A 19781-nucleotide genomic window follows, 5' to 3' on the forward strand; every position below is an offset into this window, starting at 1 on the left:
TGCCATTGTCCCAGCGGAATTAAAAACTGCTGCAGTGACTCCCATTCTTAAAAAACCTGGCCTTGATCACCTAAACATGGACAATTACAGACCGATATCAAACCTAACATTCTTAAGCAAAATCCTTGAAAAGGTTGTTGCTTCTCAATTACGCTCTTATTTGGATATGAATGGTCTTTTTGAACCTTTTCAGTCGGGTTTTCGCCCATCTCACAGCACTGAAACTGCTCTTCTGCGTGTGGTTAACAACATTCTCTCATCGATGGATTCAGGGTTAATAAACATCTTGATGCTCCTTGATCTAAGCGCCGCTTTTGACACAGTCTGCCATGAATTCCTTATTTCTCGGCTTTCTGATATTGGTATCACTGGTTCCGCTCTTTCCTGGCTTATTTCCTATATCACTGACAGAATGTATTATATCACCATACAAGGTCATAATTCTGCCACCAATTTACTTACACGGGGCGTTCCTCAAGGTTCGGTTCTTGGTCCACTCTTGTTTATCATCTACATACACCCACTTGGTAGCATCATACGCAGGCATGGACTACAATTCCATTGCTATGCAGATGACATCCAAATTTACCTCACCACCAGCTCCGATAGACCATCCCTGCCTGACTCACTCACTGCATGCATCAGGGACATAAAGCATTGGATGTCCCTTAACTTCCTCAAATTAAATGATAATAAAACTGAGATATTAGTGATTGGTTCTCCAGCCTCAGTCAAAAGGATGGACCAGTCCTTCTAAATTGATGGTTTCCATATAAAGCCTTCATCACTGACTCGCAACCTCGGTGTCTTATTTGACTCAACTCTGTCTTTTGGCTCTCATATTTCTTCCATTGTTAAAAACTCTTTCTTTCATCTTCGAAATATTGCTCGTCTAAGACCATCTCTCACTTTAGCTGACGCCGAACTCTTAATTCATGCATCAATCACATCACGTCTGGATTATTGCAATGCTTTATTTCTTGGCCTTCCCAAAAAACTTATTGCAAGATTGCAGTACGTCCAAAACTCAGCAGCAAGAGTTCTCACCTCCACCAGGCGTTCTGCTCACATTACTCCGGTGCTTCATGACCTTCACTGGTTACCTGTTTCATCACGTATCCACTTTAAGGTATTGCTTTTAACATATAAGGCATTAAACGGTCTTGCACCCCCATATTTGTCTGATCTACTTTTCACCTACCGTCCTGCACGCTCTCTCAGATCAACTGAACTTGGTTTACTGTCCATCCCTCGTTTTCGATTATCTACAGTAGGTGGAAGGTCATTCAGTGTTAATGCGCCAACATTATGGAATTCACTGCCCCTTTCACTTCGAAATATCTCATCAGTGACTGCTTTCAAGACACAGTTAAAAACATATCTGTTTAACATGTACTTCGTCTAAATGTGATTATATGTGTCCTTTGTGATTGTAAAGTTGTGCGTCAGTGTTAAATGTATTATAAAGGAACCATGTAAAGCGACCTTGAGCTTTGGAAAGGCGCTATATAAATAAAACTTCTTCTTCTTCTTCTTCTTCTTCTACTGTTGTTGCTGTAGCACACACGTGGTTCTTGAGTTTGGAGCTCGTTTGGTGGTTTCTTTATGAGTGATGGGTAGCCAGGATGGTGTCTTCTGGTACCTCTGGGTGTTTGTCAGTGGTTGACTGTGAGAGGCCGCTTTGTTCTGTGTTGTTGTAGAACAAGTGGTCGTCATGTTCGTTATGAAGGTGTATCAGATGAATCGGTGGTCTTCCGTTCCATCACCATCCTGTTTGTGATCCATGTTTACCTCATTTCCGATGAAAACTTTCAGTTGCCTCATTAGTTGCTCCGTGTCTTCTGAGGGTAAACTGTCTGGTTCTTGGGCATACTCAGTGCTGTGTTTAACTGAGTGGTGCCAAGGTGGGTTTCGTTGTTGAGTACCCACATGGAGTGCTTTTGGATGCCTTGGTTGATGGCCTTTGGATGCCCAGTTAGGTTTCCAGTGGTTTCCTTCTTGTGGGTTACTTGAGAAGCGTGGCTGGTCCCATGGCATTTCCATGCGGTTAGTGTGGTAGGTGTCATCGGCATGGGAGTCACGTTCTCTGTGCTCCTTACGAAGGACTGTGGTATTGTCATGCCACTGGGTGTCCTCCAGTGCAAGGCTTGTGTCTTGGCTGATGGAGTTTGAAACAGTGGATGTTTTCAAACCTTTCTTTGAGTTCATCTTTAGTTTGATGTAGGCCTTGTGTGTCAGGTCACGTAGCTGTTGAATTGTCATTGTGCCTGGGCAGGCCATGATGCCAAGATGATGACTCAATCCGGGGTGCAGGTTTCTCAGGAAGAGGGTTTTGAAGTTCACATCCTCTTCAAGTTCAGGTTTGTTATGTGCACCTAAGTAGGCTTGTCGAAAGCGGTGGTAGTAGGCTTGGGGAGTCTCTTGTCGACCTTGTTTGGTTTCCATAGCGATTAACACACCGTGTTCCGACTCTGGGCCTGTGAATTCTTTAATCAGTGTCTCACATAGCAGCTGGTAGTTTGACTTGACATGAGCAGGTTGTCGGTCTAGGAAGCTTCGTACCTCTGGACTGGATGTGGATCTGAGGGGGTAGAACCTGTCTCTGTCAGTCATATGTGGTCTCACCTCTAAGTGGAAGTTGATATCTCTGATGTAGGTCTGGATGTCGGGACCCTCTGTGGAGTTCGGTTTGAACTGAGGGATATTCTTAACCAGCTGGTTGAGATCTTTAAAGGTCATCCCCTGTGCAGCTTTGGAGTCTGCCTGGATGAGCTCTCGTTGCTTGTTGGCAGTGAACAGTTCTGGGGTGAAGGCCTGTGACGTTTTTGGTTGTGGCCATTCACTTCTTTCACTGTATGCCAGTTCTTGGATGGAGGACTCTGTTCTGCTCAGCAGGGGTGATGCTGAGGGAGGTCTCTCCCTTCTAGGCTCTGGTTTCTGTTGGAAAATGTGCTGGAGTTCATCTCTGACCGCGTAGAGCTCGTCGTTGGCGTCATCTCGCTGTTGGGTCAGATGGTCCATTTCAGCGCTGCACCTTTCCAGGTGGTCTTTCAGAGCATTAATTTCAGAGTTCTTATCTTTAATGTCAGCTTTGGCTTTCTCTAGCTGATGTTCAGCAGACTGGAGTTGGTTTACCAGGTGCTTTTGGACAGTCTTTAATTCTAGTTGGTCACGTTCAGTGACTGCGAGGGCTTCTTGGAGCTTGTCAAGTTGTTTCTTTGTTTCTTGCTCCACTTCATCAGGCGCTTTGAGTTTGTCTTGAGCTTTTGCTTTGAGCTGGTCTGTGCAGTGTTGAGTGTGCATCAGCTCTCTCAGGAACTCAGTGGTCTGACGCTTGAAGTCGTCCTGGACTTTCACTTCCAGCTTGTCTATGCGGCTCTGGGCACGTGTCAGCTCCTCCTGGAGGTGGGTGATGTGCTTGTCGCTTAGTTTCAGCTGGGCTGTGAAGGCATTGCTTAAGGAACCGGTTATTTTGGTTAGTTCCACGTGGTTGTGGTTCTGGCTTGAATCATGTGTCAGGAATCTTCTCAAAATTATGATTATTATTAAGAATAATAACAGTTCAATTGTCTTTGGTGTGAGGCAGTCTGTAATGCCTCTGAGCCAGGCGTCCACGTCGTCCCTTTGGGCACTGGGGTTCGTCGTCCACGACATGTTGGCACGCTGGGTGAAGAGACTGACACAGATCTGTTTGGGGTATAAGCCTATATGTGGTTGAACAGCTAAGTGTCGTTTCAGTGACGATACACTAATAGTGAAATGTTGTAATGTCTACGTGTTGGTCTCAGTGTAGACAGGTAGGCTAGTGATGGGGAAACTTCGTCACTCAACTGAGTGAGGGAAAGAGAGAGAAAAAGGTTAAAACAAATCTCAATTGTAAAGGTTTTTTTTTTTTTTTCAATGGGAGAAATATTTTTTATAAATATTTTCTATCAATGAAAAGCTGGTTTCAACTCGTGATGTGAGGACTACATCACTCAACTGAGTAAGGGAAAAAGAGAGAGAGAGGTTAAAAACCAATTTAAAAAAAAACAAGAAAGAAAATTCTTAACTAGGAGAGATATTATTTTTCTCGTAAATGCTTCCTATCAAAGAGAATCTCCAGAAAGTTAAACAATATTATTGTTTATGTTTACAACGAAGAATAATACAATAATAATGCTGATACCTCTTTTCTGAGTTTGACAGGATTGACACCACACACCGTCAGTTGGGCCGCTTACAGCAGGGATGCTTTGAAGGCGACGGTTGCTCAACACTTGTCTCTGTTAATTGATATTGGATGAGATGTCAAATTGTAAATTGCGTACACAGATGCAGGGAGAGTGAGGAGAACAGAGAGGGTTTGATAAAAAAAAAAATCAAATACCTAATGATTTCTTTGGAAAGATTGTCTTTCTCTTTCTTTTGAATCAATTGATGGTTCTCTCAGGTGTATTCCCTACAAGTGCGAAGAATGGGATGGAATAAAGCAGGACAGCACAGGAAAGATGTGAGAAGGGAAGGAGGGAAGGAGATTGGATCCACAAATGGCTGGAGCCTTTGTCGAACTACGAGTATAGAATTGACAGTTGCCAAACAACTAAACATTCACAAATAAACTTTTGTAAGAGAGGGTTATCTCTGATTTATTTGAAACTCGTAGTGAGATACCAATGTCTCCTATTGAGGCTCAGGTGTGTCACTTCCAAGCAAAAAAAGGAAGAGGTAATGAAGATGAAAGAATGTAATAATGTTAGTGGACAAAATAAGAAAGGGAAATTAAATAAAGGGGTAAATGAATAAGTAAAATAGAATGGTTAAGTTTATAACCACAACTGAAATAAATGAGAAAAGGAGGATACAACGCACTAACAAGAAGCAAGAAGCAAGAAGCAAGTATGAGTCTAACAATATTTTGTAATAGGGAAAATGTTGGTGGAATAAGTTCTTAACTTTCAAAGTTTAAGACTTATTCGCCTGTAATTAGATCTAAAAGGGAAATTTAGAAATTATGAAATTAGATTTATTAAAAATAAATCGAGAAATCATTAGAAATGACCTGTTAAGAAAAATAGAATTTTAATTTTAATTTAATAATTCCCTTAAAAAAATCAAATTTGAACTTGACAATTAATAATCATAAACCAGCATTTTCTTTTTCAAGTAAAATGCAGGTAAAGGAATTAATAATTGCAAACGACTTCCTTTTCACGGAAAATATGGGTTAAGTAAGATATGGGAAAGATAAATAAGACAGAAGAAAAGACCAACAGGTGTAAAGTCAAGGTGTTTAAATTGTTAAATCACTTTAACGTTGTTCAAACAGACACTGTATTTAACCATTGATGTTAATACTACTGATGTAAATAATGCTTAAGGCTTTAGCAGGCTTTACTGTAACAACTGCTTTGGTTATCTTAGCAAGGGGTTAGCTGGCTTAGCTAGCCACCGAAGGGTTTGTTTACACCATAGACAGTAAAAGAAATGGACAGAGCGATCCCATTGATTTCAACGGAGAAGACTGAAGCCCGATTATTGCACTTCCTGTCTGATGTCTGAGCGACTGCGCAGGCTCAAACTGAGCGTGACGACAGTCTGGCAGTTGAAAATCTTCTAGTAGCTGTGCCAAGCCAAATCTGAATCACCTAATTCCTCAAAAACGTTGTTGAAATATTTTGTCCCATTGCTTTTATAGACTCTCTATTTATGGGCTTCTACCTTGACTTTGTGCCTCCATGTCCCCCTGATTGCCTCATAGGCAGTTAAAGATTGCCAGCGAGCTTCTCCTCCTGTCTATACGGTAATGTCTCTATTGTGCGACAGAAAGTCCCGTGGTTATGACGCAATCTTTAGCCTATTTAAAAAAAAACGGCTTCTACGGGGCCGTAACGTAAGATACAAAGTAATGGAACATTTTATACATTGTCGTGTTTCTTTAGAAATAAATAATGGACAAATGAAGTCTTTGGATGCCTCAGATGTAAAGTTATTCGCTGTCAAAGTGACGCCAAAATGAATGGGAGTCAATGGGATGCTAACAGCAGGTGATGGTCTGCTACAATGGCGGCTCCCGCGAGGCTTCAACTTCCGGCTAATGGATTACCCCCTTGGTTTACACTCTGTGACTCAAGCCTGTGAGAGGTCAGAGTTCCCCGGAAGCGTTGGTAAAGACTTCTGTGTCACGATCGTAACTATAGCGACCAAACAAACTCTAGTGGGCAACCATGTGAATTGCAACAGTTTGTTACATGAAATGCCGGCGCATTTCAACAATGTTTATAGAATATGCATGTACAGTAACAGTCGATCATATTACGGGAAATGTCGGCGCATTTCAAACTGTACCAAAAATACACCACTCGTAGCTTTAGCTAGTTTTACGATGTGGGGCTTCACTCAATTTGTTGGGAGTGTTATTAACTTTAAGCAAGCGACAGCTTTGCGTTATAATAGATGGAACGATGGCGACCTCGGCGGATCGTCTCTGTGCAAGTTTATCTGGGCACACGAACAACAGGGTTCTTCACTGTTGGTTAGTTTCAACGTCAAGCTTTACTTGAACACAATAAAAATAACTCTTATTCAACTACACTCGGACACACGCAGTGTTTACACGAGAATTCATTGAACAGACACCAACATACAAGCAAACATAGACAAACAGCTGTTTATTACTGGGATTGCAATGGGACACGCATTGACAATCAGATAAATATAACTGGTTCTATGTTTATCACATATCGCAGTGGAACACGCACTGTGAATCGGATAAAAATATATAACGTTAGATGAGGAACACGCTCATCGCTCTGTGAGGAGAATATTCGTTCTTATATAGTTATTTTAATTACTGCAGTATAATTTTGTTAAGCTCTCTGGCTGATACACACACATGTATATAGCTTTGACAGACACTGGAACACGCAGACGACAGTAAGCTATAATCAAGGTATTTCAGAAATTGAGGAACACGCTCAATTCTCACCTTATTGTTGTGTGATATTTTATATCTTGGGTTATTTTACTGCAGTTGAAAAATAACATAAATGGAGGCAGACAGACTGGAGCTCTTTCCACTCAAACAGCAGATTCATTCAAACAGGGCGCGCGCTGCGCGCTCTCCATCCGTCACACACATACTTTCGCAGGTTCGGATCTCTCATCCGCACAATATTAAAAGATAAATTACTTGGTATATGCTTACAATTTAGGTTAAACTTCCCGCATTTTTCTCCACCATAAAATATGTAGCGATTATACGCACGTATAAATATAATTAATTATTATTCATAACGGATTATGATCAATAATTAATAATTGAATTATTTTCAGAATTTACTGTAGCAAAATCAATAGTATGATCAGTTTATCAGTTCATCCAATGAACGGAAAGCATAAACAATTATTAATTCTAGGAAATATAATATCTTCTTGGCAAAGAAAGACTAATTCCCAGCTAACAGCTAAATTATGAAATAAATCAAGGGTCAAAGCATAGGTAACTTAGATCGAAGTTCAAGACAATAAATCTGTAAGCACATAACACAAGTAATGCTTCTCTTTTCAAATACAAACAATACTTTATTGATTATAAGCCTATGACTAACACACATAAAACTAATATAACACAAACACACGCACACGCATTCATACAAGTTGAAGAAAGACAGAGAGTGAGGAAGAATGAGTTTTAGGAGTTAGATGGTGAGATTCCAAGTTTCTATATGCACTTAAAAGACATGACCTGAACGAACCATCAATAATTAATTTCACCCTTGTATCGTTTCTTAGGCGGGTAATTCAATTTGATATTAAAATGCACCTGCAGTTTCAGCTAAAAGTCTGGAGGTACTTGCTTGTCCTTGCGTTGCTTTTGGGGATTCCCTTTTGTCGTGTGAAGGTGTTCCCCGGGTCCGTGGTTTTGCTGATCTTCTCGTGTGCCTGGATAGATCTTGGGCAGCCAGTCACGTGGTGTGCTGGCGCGGATGAATGAAAGTCTTCGAAGTTGGAAGCTGGTTTTGCAGTTGAAACGTTAAAACGAAACTTTGCAGCAAAACTTAACTTAGAACCGTGACTTTTAACGGAAAAGAAAACAAACTAAGAAAAGAAAGAAAAGTGTGACGAGATGGCTTGAATTAAATCTGTTTTAACCCATATCTTGATTTGGGTCATTTGTCTCTGCGTCTACATGGTTACTATAACCATCGTCGGCTCCACCCGGCTCGTTCTGCCGAAAGAGAGCATCACAAGAGAGCAGAGGGCAAGAGCATCACAAGAGAGCAGAGGGCAAGAGAGAGATTCTGTGTCCGGGTCTAAGATTTTAAACTCAAAATGTTTGTCCCGCCTCCTGGAGGAATTTGGAATTCGGACAATAAGATACTATATGGTTATTTGAGAAGGGGGTCTTTTCTATTCCCCCCCCCCCCCCCCCCCCTTTCTCTCATCGCGAATCATGTGTTATCTGTGGTCTGCTTACTCATCAGCTTGAACATAGGATTCAGTTTAGACATAATTTCCATTTTAAGAACATAAACATTTTTACACAGATTTCAATCAAGCCACCTTCTGAATTAATAATATATGAGCATAATGATAGGAAACACGACACTTTCATTCCAGTATCTCTAATATTTAAAACAATTACATGACTTAGATGTGATCTAAGCAGAATAGACACATACAGGGGTTGTAAACACAATATATATAATTATGTTATGTTACATAATTTTGATTATGGGTCAGTCAAGAATTGTTCTGGGATGAGTTTTATGGATTTTGATATGGAGGAAAGTCCTTATGTGTGTGTGTGTGTATCCTTATGGTCAGCATTTGTCACATCCGTGGTGTGTACCACGTGAGGGTTTAGTTCGCAAATGGTTGTCTTCAAGACAAAGGGTAGTTTTGTATGGACACAAGGAGACGTACTAATTGATGAGGGGAAAACTAGCTCGGGACCCTGAATGGTTCAGTCTGTTTAGTCGCAGGGGTCAGGTGACTTCTTGTTAGGGCCTCTTTGTGGTGAGGGGGGAATGGTTCTCGCGACGTCTGTAGTGGGAGATCAGTCAATGAGCTGTGCGGTGAGTAAGTAGGTCAAGTGCAGATGATGAACACCTGTGTCTGATTGCAGTGATTGGCGTGGGGAGACCGATAAAAGCCACACAGTGGGAGAATGCGGGAGAGAGAGAAAGGACTGGAACTCGTGCGAGAGCTGTGTAACCGGAGAAGCTGAGACTGGAACGACATAGAAGTGGAAAGAGTTTGTTTATTTTACTGTGCTGTAGTCACGCTACGGTGAATGCGCTGTGTGCGCGTCTTTTTGTTTGAACTATTCTGAGTAATAAAAACCGTACGAGTTCCAGTTTCGCCGACCCTGTCTTCTTCTTCCCACCACACTATTTTGAACCTCATTACACTGGTGCCGAAACCCGGGAAGAAGGAGACTGCCGCCGCCATGCAGAACCCGTCAGGATCGCCATTTGCGGAGATCATCCAGTCACTCGCGGCTCTTCAAAGGGAACAACATCAGGCACTGCTGAGCGTAAAGGACGAGCATGAGCAGCGCTTTCGGGTGCTGCTCCAAGGCCAGCAGGAAGACCGCGAGTTGTTCCGGAGCTGTTTTGACCGGGAGATTCCAGCCACCCCCTCTCCAGAGTCGGCCTCGGCCCCGCCGCTCACGCTGGGGAAAATGGGTCCACATGACGAACCGGAGGCGTTTCTGGACCTGTTTGAAAGGTCGGCCGAGGCCCGGGGGTGGCCCAAAGGGGACTGGCCACTGCGGCTCATCCCGCTGTTATCCGGTGAGTCGCAGATTGCAGCCCACCAACTGCCAGTCTCGAATCTCCTGGTCTATCAAGATCTACGGCGCGCCATTCTTCAGCGGGTCGGCCGGACCCCTGAACAGCACCGGCAACGTTTCAGGTCTTTGACCCTAGAGGAGTCCGGTCGGCCCTTCGTGATGGCGCAACAGCTCCGGGACTCCTGCCGCAGATGGCTGATGGCCGTGGGAAGCGACGTCGAGAAGATTATCGACCAGGTGGTACTGGAGCAGTTTATCGGGAAGCTGCCCAAGAAGACTGCACAATGGGTCCAGTGCCACCGCCCGACGTCGCTGGACCAGGCCATCCAACTGGCGGAAGATCACATGGTGGCGTGCTCGGGGGTCGGCGAGCCCCTACCGGCTGTCTCTCTCTCTCCCTCTCTATCTTTACCTTCTCCATCCTCTCTCTCTTCCCCCTCTGGCAAACCTGTTCCCCTTCCCAGGTCTCGAGGAGGTCTGGCGCCCAGACCAGCGCCGAGATGGAGGTCTGGGTGGTCGGGGGATACCAGTTCCGCCGGGAGGGCCACTCCGAGGGGGACGTCTGCTGGGGATTTTTCCACCCTGGCTCCGGTGGCGCCGCTCTCCCCACGCCAATCCCTTGGCCCGCTTCCGGTCGCTGGGACAGCGGTAAAGCCTGGGCCGGCCTGTTGGCGCTGTGGGGACCCGGGCCACTTTATCGACCGGTGTCCAGTGATGGAGGTGGGGACGCTGGTACGGGTCCCCGACGCGCCACGGGCCGCCCCCGATCAAGCTGGCCAGTACCAGATACCTGTGAGTATCAAGGGGGGTACTTATCAGGCTTTGGTGGATTCAGGATGTAACCAAACCTCCATTCATCAAAGCCTGATTCAGTCTGGGGCATTGGATAAAAGCCGCATGGTTAAGGTTCGGTGTGTGCACGGGGTGGTGGTGAGTTATCCTTTAATGTCTGTGGCGATTCTATTTAGGGGACAAAAACATAGGGTGGAGGTAGCAGTTAACCCGCACCTCCGGCATCCGCTAATTCTGGGAACTGATTGGCCAGGCTTTGGGAAGTTATTGGGGTTTTTGTGTGCGGATGCCTCTTGGGAAATGAAGCAGAAGGGGAAGACAGCGGTGGTTCAGGTGGGAGATGCTGTACCGGGACCTCTGGGTACTGCTGTAGGGGAACAGAGCACTCTAGAGAGATCTATCCTCTCTGAGCGGGATGACTTTCCCCTGGAGCAGTCCCAGGATGAGACGCTAAAACATGCATTTGATAAGGTCCGGTCTATCGACGGTCAGGTACTCCACCCGGATCAACCGCTCTCTTACCCCTATTTTTGCGTGATTAAAGACAGGTTGTATCGGGTGACCCAAGACGCCCAGTCAAAAGAAGATACAACACAGTTGTTGGTACCTAAGAGCCGCCGGGAAATGCTTTTCCAGGCGGCTCATTGTAATCCGATGGCCGGACATTTGGGGCAAACGGCGACACTAAACCGTCTCATGGCCCGATTCTTTTGGCCGGGCATTCACGAGAACGTGCGCAGGTGGTGCGCGGCTTGTCGTGAATGTCAGTTGGTTAATCCACCGGCCAACCCAAAAGCACCTTTGTTCCCCCTTCCGCTGATGCAGGTCCCCTTCGAGCGAATTGGCATGGACCTCATCGGGCCATTAGAACGGTCGGCACGAGGGCATCGTTTTGCGTTAGTCTTAGTGGATTACGCAACACGATACCCGGAAGCAGTCCCGCTTCGCAATATCTCGGCTAAGAGTGTGGCAAGCGCGCTGTTTTCGTTAATCTCCCGGGTGGGGATCCCTAAGGAGATCCTCACCGATCAAGGCACGGCGTTTATGTCACGAACGGTTCGCGAACTTTATGAGTTGTTGGGCATTAAATCGATTCGCACCAGCGTCTATCACCCACAAAAGGACGGCCTGGTGGAACGTTTTAATCGGACTTTAAAAGCCATGATTCGTAAGTTCGTTCATGAAGACGCCAAAAATTGGGATAAATGGCTAGAACCCCTGTTGTTTGCTGTACGCGAGGTCCCCCAAGCCTCCACGGGGTTTTCCCCCTTCGAGCTTCTCTTCGGTCGTCAGCCCCGCGGGGTGTTAGATGTACTGAGGGAGACTTGGGAGGACGGACCATCCGCTAGTAAAAATGAAATTCAGTGTGTCCTGGACCTGAGAACAAAACTCCACACATTGGGGCGGCTATCCATGGAGAATTTGTTACAGGCCCAGGACAGACAGAGACAGCAGTATAATAGGGGGGCTAGACACTAGCCAAGATAAGGTACTTGTATTGCTCCCCACGTCCAGCTCAAAATTACTCGCAAAGTGGCAAGGGCCCTTTGAGGTCACACGGCGGGTTGGTGATCTCAACTATGAGGTAATTCGAACGGATAGGGGCGGGGGACGTCAGATTTATCACCTCAACCTTCTTAAAAAATGGGTTGAGGCTGAGGCAGTGATGCTGGCGACGGTCGTGAGCGGAGAGGAGGATCTCGGGCCAGAAGCGAATATAAAACCTCAATCACTCGCTCTGGCTCCTGCTGGAGACCATCTCTCACCCTCCCAGCTCACTGACATTAAGAAGGTACAAGCAGAGTTTGCGGATGTATTCTCGCCCCTACCTGGTCGAACGAATCTCATTCAGCACCACGTTGAGACGGATCCGGGGGTCGTTGTGCGTTGCCGCCCGTATCGTTTACCTGAACACAAAAAGAAAACGGTTCAGACCGAATTAGAGACAATGCTGGACATGGGGGTAATAGAAGAGTCCAACAGTGACTGGGCGAGCCCGATAGTTTTAGTTCCGAAACCTGACGGCTCGATTCGTTTCTGTGTGGACTATAGGAAGGTGAACGCGGTGTCTAAGTTCGATGCTTATCCAATGCCGAGGATTGACGAATTGCTTGATCGGCTTGGTTCTGCTCGCTTTTATTCGACACTGGACTTAACGAAGGGGTACTGGCAGATCCCCTTATCTCCAATGTCCAAAGAAAAAACTGATTTCACCACGCCGTTCGGATTACACCAATTTGTCACGCTTCCTTTCGGTTTGTTCGGGGCACCCGCAACTTTTCAGCGTCTGATGGACCGTATTCTCCGGCCGCATGCTGCATATGCCGCTGCTTATCTGGATGACATTATCATCTATAGCAATGATTGGCAGCGTCATATGCAGTATTTGCGTGCTGTCCTAAAGACGCTGAGAAGGGCGGGGCTCACGGCCAACCCGAAGAAGTGCGCAATTGGGCGGGTGGAGGTAAAGTATCTGGGCTTCCACTTAGGTCACGGACAGGTGCGTCCCCAAATTGATAAGACAGCAGCGGTTGCAACCTGTCCGAGTCCTAAGACCAAGAAGGAGGTTAGACAGTTCCTGGGGCTAGCGGGATATTATAGGAGGTTTGTGCCTAATTATTCGGACCTCGCTAGCCCACTGACTGATCTAACTAAAAAGGGCGCTCCAGATACGGTCCAGTGGACGGAACAGTGCCAGCAGGCTTTTACCTAGATAAAGGCTGCTCTGTGCGGTGGACCGCTTTTACATGCTCCTGACTTTTCTCTCGCTTTCATCCCACAGACGGACGCTTCGGACAGGGGTCTGGGCGCGGTACTGTCCCAGGAGGTGGAGGGAGAGGAACGGCCGGTGCTGTACATCAGTCGGAAGCTTTCTAAGAGAGAGACGATGTACAGCACCATTGAAAAGGAGTGTTTGGCCATCCGATGGGCTGTCCTCACCCTCCGCTACTACCTCCTGGGCCGGGAGTTCACCCTGTGTCCGGACCACGCTCCCCTTCAATGGCTCCACCGCATGAAAGATACCAACGCGCGGATCACCCGTTGGTATCTCGCTTTACAACCTTTTAAATTTCAGGTGGTCCACAGGCCGGGGGTGCAGATGGCTGTGGCCGACTTCCTCTCCAGGAGGGGGGGAGGGGGGGGGGCTGCAGGCCGGACGGCTCCCCGGCTGTGAGTCGGCGGTGGGGGTATGTGGTGAGGGGGGCGTGGTTCTCGCGACGTCTGTAGTGGGAGATCAGTCAATGAGCTGTGCGGTGAGTAAGTAGGTCAAGTGCAGATGATGAACACCTGTGTCTGATTGCAGTGATTGGCGTGGGGAGACCGATAAAAGCCACACAGTGGGAGAATGCGGGAGAGAGAGAAAGGACTGGAACTCGTGCGAGAGCTGTGTAACCGGAGAAGCTGAGACCGGAACGACATAGAAGTGGAAAGAGTTTGTTTATTTTACTGTGCTGTAGTCACGCTACGGTGAATGCGCTGTGTGCGCGTCTTTTTGTTTGAACTATTCTGAGTAATAAAAACCGTACGAGTTCCAGTTTCGCCGACCCTGTCTTCTTCTTCCCACCACACTACTTTGAACCTCATTACACTCTTGTTTCACCATTTCTGAACAGATCTGTTCTTGCCAAATTATAAAACATTGACAACGTCCTTCCTTTAGTTAAACAACAAAAGGTCTTCTTGGCTCATAGCCTAGGGTGATCTGGAATATGCAGCCCCTTGTGTTTGATTATGTACGAACGCTTCACTCGTGTGGGGTTCATTCTCGTTGTCGCTACAGGAAGTTCACAAAAGATTCTTGGTAGGCAGAGTGATGCTCAAGCGGCAGGTCCAGAAGGATCGTGAGAGAATAGAGCAGGGTTGCTGGTGGGGCGTAGAGCCCTCTGCAACTCTCCACGGCACGGCACTGGACACAGCACAAATCAGGTAACGTACAGCACTAAATAATTAACAGCACCAGACAAGACAGGACAGGACAGGACTGATCATCTGTAGATGAAACACAAGCGTTTAGCAACATACGTGACGGGTAATAATAATCCGACAGAGAAGAGGTGAAAGAGAAAGCTAGAAATAGAGTGACTAATGACAAGAGATTGAGAGCAGGTGAGGGGGATGAGATAACAAGGAACAGCTGAAAGAGATGAGTGGGTAATAACAGGTGTTTGTGTGTGAGTGCGTGTAACCAGCAGATGGAGGCAGAGTCAGAAAAGAAGAGAGAAAGAACCAGGATCATGACATCCTCACTGTGAAGCGGTCACAGTGAGAACAACCAGTCCCCTTGAGGGCTGATTGAGCGTGCTCCGCTCAAAGACATACTCTCAGATTGTGGCCATCATCTGGCGTTATAAATCTTGGGAATGGCGTGACATATTTCTTAAATGTTGACATTACTTTGACTAATACAGAGATAACACACACAGACAAGCAAACGGCCTCCTGAAGACAAAGAAGCTGATGATGTTCTTTTTAGGCGCCCTTCTACACTGGGCCTGTAATGTCACCTGACTGCGGTGACATGCTTCAGACACCGGCTCACGAGGAGCATTCCCACAATGTCAACTTCATGACGCAGTCGGGAACCGAAATGGGTTCTCTTTCGCGTCTTTTTGTGCTTGAATGCTTAAATTGGCAAGGCTTAAAACACATGCAACTGATAATGTTTCGTGTCGATTCAGCACTGTTACACCCTTAGTTCAGAGACTGCTCCTTGGCTATGACAGGGCAGGTGGAGTGTTCAGAGACAGGGGTAAGGAAGGAGACATATGGCTGTTGTGAAAGGGCAGATCGAGAGTTCAGAAGTGGACTCTGCCGCCTCGGGAGAAGCTGTCGGGATGGCTGTTGCGATTATGGGGAGCACAGTCGACAGTGGGAAGACCTCCAGGACCAATGGCTTGGGACCACCGAACTTGGAAGTGCTAAGACTACCAGACTTCGGACCACTGAACCTGGGACTACTGAGATCACCGGACTTGGGACCACCAGTGATGAAATCACTGGGACCACCAGTCTTGAGAGTCCTGAGACCACCGTAAAAGATTTCAGTGCTGCATGCTCGTACTGACATCAACGGTGGGTCAGAATCCTTTGCTGCTGGTAACAATTGTCTTGGCTTCCCATTCTGTGTTGGTGCATGCTCCAGGACCACCGAGCTTGAGTGCGCTGAGACCACCAGGCTTGAGAGTTCATTCTGTTTAACTATTGTTCATCTTTGTTTGGAACCATTTTCATTGGCGGATATAAAGTAGACAAAATAATAGGCTATATTGGGTCTAACATGTAACTTACTTAATAGAACCTTCTTGTTTATGAAATGGTTGTATAAAAGCAGTGCTTATAACTGAATTTAGAGTAAACTCTGAACCAAAGCACTCTTGCTTGTGTTATATTGCCTAAATAGATAATGACATAAAATGGTATGTGCATGAGTCCAACAATAGTAGAAGCTTGAATTTCCACTTTTGAAGCCTTTTAAATTTTGAAGCCAGCCATTGAAATACCTTTTTTTTTTACTATTTTGAGTCAGTCCAAGTACTAGGGTTTTGCACAGCTTGTCACAGGGGCAAAAGACTCCTGCTCAGAGGTCATATGTATGGCTCTGGAGTGTGGTAGAGTGCTCACTGTTGGTGGTACTGTTTGAACCATAACTGGATGAGGGGAGACAAAGGCATGATACAATTAAAGTCTATACTGTACTGACATCAGCATGTTCATACAGTACCGCACCCTCATTCACTCAATTGCTCAGTGCATAGATCACCATGGCAACTTCAGAAATGTCTGGCCTGTCTCTCAGCTGTTGTGAATGTGAACAGAATGCTCTAAAATTGAGCACTCATCATGATATAGCTGTTCTTTACATCTGATACCAACCTTGCCTCTTTTTTATGATTTATACTCCAGTCAGTCCTGGTAAGCATGAAAAAAAAAAACGTTTGATATTCCCAGACTTCATAAGGAAGAGTGCCCTTTTTTAAATATCAAAATACTAATAAAGTTGAATTTACTTATACAAGCTTGTTTTGCTTACTATAAAATCACAATAAAAATGTCCAATCTCTGTAAAGTCAACATGAATTAAAAATGGATTCTATTTACTATCTTAAGACATATCATGGTCTTATTGGTGCATTATTCATCAGTGCATGTTATTCCAAAGAGAAAAAAAATGAACATGAACATATGAACATGATATTTAGAGGTATTGAGCACTCCAAAACATTTAATCCAGCTTTCAAAAAACAGCAGGAAACACAGACAAAATCTCTGATCAGGTCTCTTGAATGGCAATCATGCCTGAAATGTAGAAACTGTTAAGTGCCTCAAGGGAGGAATTATGTGAAAGTGACTCCACATTTTAGTCTAGTTGAGATATCCTCAGAGGCTTGTGTATTTAATTGCACTTTTGCACATGCACAAATGACTACTTGTCCAAAGTCATTTGAAAATTCTGTGTCGTGGTATAGCCTAGCCCAGTGGTCTCAAACTCGCGGGCCGCATATTTTGTGGCCTCCTACTTGACATTAAAGTTTAATGTTAGTGCGGCCCGTCGTTGCGTATGTGCCGCGTTTAAAAAAAAAAAAAAAAAAAAAAAAAAAATATATATATATATATATATATATATATATATATATATATATATATATATATATATATATATATTTTTTTTTTTTTTTTTTTTTTAAACGCGGCACATACGCAACGACGGGCCGCACTAACATTAAACTTTAATATATATTATATAAAATATATATATATATATATTTGTTTGTATCCCTTATGGGCTACCATAGATAGTTTCGTGACAGCTTACGGTGGGTTTGTTGTCAATAGTTGTCAATGACAACCGCGAAGTACAAACATGTAACTGCGCCTGGAAAAAATGAGCGCGTCGCTTCAATTATGAGCGCGCTTGCGCGCGCCTACATTTGAAATAACGAACTTGAGCGCGCAAAATATGTGAGCGCGATTTGTGAACGGCCCCTTGTCGAGCTAACACCAATCAGGCCACGAGCTACTGGTAGCTCGCGAGCGACGTGTTGGAGAGAGACCCTGCTCTAAAACAATGTGAGGATAATCATTTTGAGCTTGTAATATGTGTCCAACAGGTTGATAAGACGGTTTGCTTTGATTTGTGCAAAGTCAGTCATTTGCCTGAGACACTATACATGTGTAGAAAGAATTAAATAAGACGGGCAGACATGACTGCAAATATTTGTATTTCAAAAACAATAATTAAAAAGGAAATGTGCCTTCCAAAAAAAAAAAAAAACATTCAATATCATTAATGTGTTGTATAAAGAAAATAAAAAGGACATAAGCAAATATAAATATCACAAATATGTGTTATAGACAAAGAAAGTTTGTAAAAATGAACTTCAACTGTCAGAAGGACAGCTCATGAAGAACCAATCATGTACAGAAAGGAATGTTCAAATTCAGAGGAACAGTTCAGAAGAAACGTTAATAATAAATATTGAGAAGATTGGATCAGTTGTGCTCCTTTTTTGGAATACTTGATTACTATTTTTTGTGGAATACTTGATGTGGCCCAGCCTGACCCAGACTCTACCTCCATCGGCCCCCAGTTAAGTTGAGTTTGAGACCCCTGGCCTAGCCCTATTATTGTTGTTTTAGCATCATAGTTGAAAAGTCCTGACCAATACAAATAATTTTTTTAAGGCTTCCTGGCCTTTAGTTATGAGTTTAGAGAGAACATTATATAAACACTCGTTCTGCTTTTAGCCATAGTGTCAGTGTAGCAGCATTTTGCCCTTTGACCTGCATCTCCAAGGTGCCCCTCACTGCCAGTCACTAGCAGGAGAGGCCAGGCAGGGCACTGTAGCGGTCAGACCCCCTCCCTCACCGGCATCTGATCGTCTGTCAGCAGCAGCATGCTAAAACACAAACACAACAGAGGGCATAGAAGGGAGAGAGAGGAAATTTTAAACAAATGCAAAAGCAATGCATTTCATTCAGTGCATACTTTCTAAAGAAAAAGTATGCATGTTCGCAACACTGTGATAAATAAACAAATAAAAATTACCAGAAAAAATGCAGAACTCATTAGAAACCTACAATATCATACATGAATATAATGCAAACTATAACGAAGAATTTTAACTGTTTCCTTTATTTGATTTTGTTAAAACCAAACCATATTTTCTCCAAATAACAGCATTAAATTCAAACTCTTACACTCAGGGTATAAGCATACTTTACTGTTTCCTTTAAAAAATAGTTTTTTAGATATATTTTTTTATGGTTGACTGTATTTTACTTGATTTGATTAGACTTATATTATTGGATATTAATTAATGGCTATTACTGTATGATATAATGGGTGAATTGGTGTTTAAGAAATACAGTAGGACGATGCAAAGACATGCTGCCCTCTAGTGTTACTTTGAGTAATATTTGAATCCTAGTAACAGAAATGTTAAAACTGAAACGTGTAATTTTGTCTGTTAAAATACTTTATCATGTCATCATATCCAACCTTAATAAGCAAACACAGTCACTATTAATTATATATTTAAAAATGTGGTGATTCTATGCATTTATATGTTTGTATGTAGCCTGCGTGTATAGGCTATATGAATGGATGCCTGTATACCATTTGTTTATTTAATTATTTATTATTGGTGATTTTTATTGGCTCCAATTCATTAATTAATTAATCAATTCATTCATTCATTCATTCATTCATTCATTCATTCATTCATTCATTCATTCATTCATTCATTCATTCCTTCGTTCATTAATTAATTAGGGCTTCAAATCCAGGTTCCAGGTCACTTTAAGAGGTCCAAACCTTTAATTTTCTTCCACCTGTACCAGCCAAGTATAGCATAGTAGAAATGTACTTGTCAGGTCCTTCAAGGCCTGCATGGAGCATGTACACTAGAAAGTCTGTTTGTGATAGGCCAGACAAAAAACAGGACATGCAATCCCTGAGGTGACAGCTCCAAGGACTCAACATGAGAGGACATTTTCACTTCATTTTCCCTTGGCCTGGAGCTGCAAAACAGTGTCTATGATGATGACAATGTGTAAAACATGCCTAAAATACCACTTTACTGAAACCAAAGGGCCTAAACTCTAGTGTCATATTGTTAGAAAAAGAAGAAGAAAAAAATACAGATTTGTCCTTGAGTTGTACAGGGGTGTCGTCATTCTATCTACCAGGGTGGACATTTTCTTGGATTGC

The sequence above is a fragment of the Rhinichthys klamathensis genome, unplaced genomic scaffold, assembly GCF_029890125.1.
Source record: "Rhinichthys klamathensis goyatoka isolate OS25496 unplaced genomic scaffold, OSU_Roscu_1.1 h1tg000007l_1, whole genome shotgun sequence".
Lineage (NCBI taxonomy): Eukaryota > Metazoa > Chordata > Actinopteri > Cypriniformes > Leuciscidae > Rhinichthys > Rhinichthys klamathensis.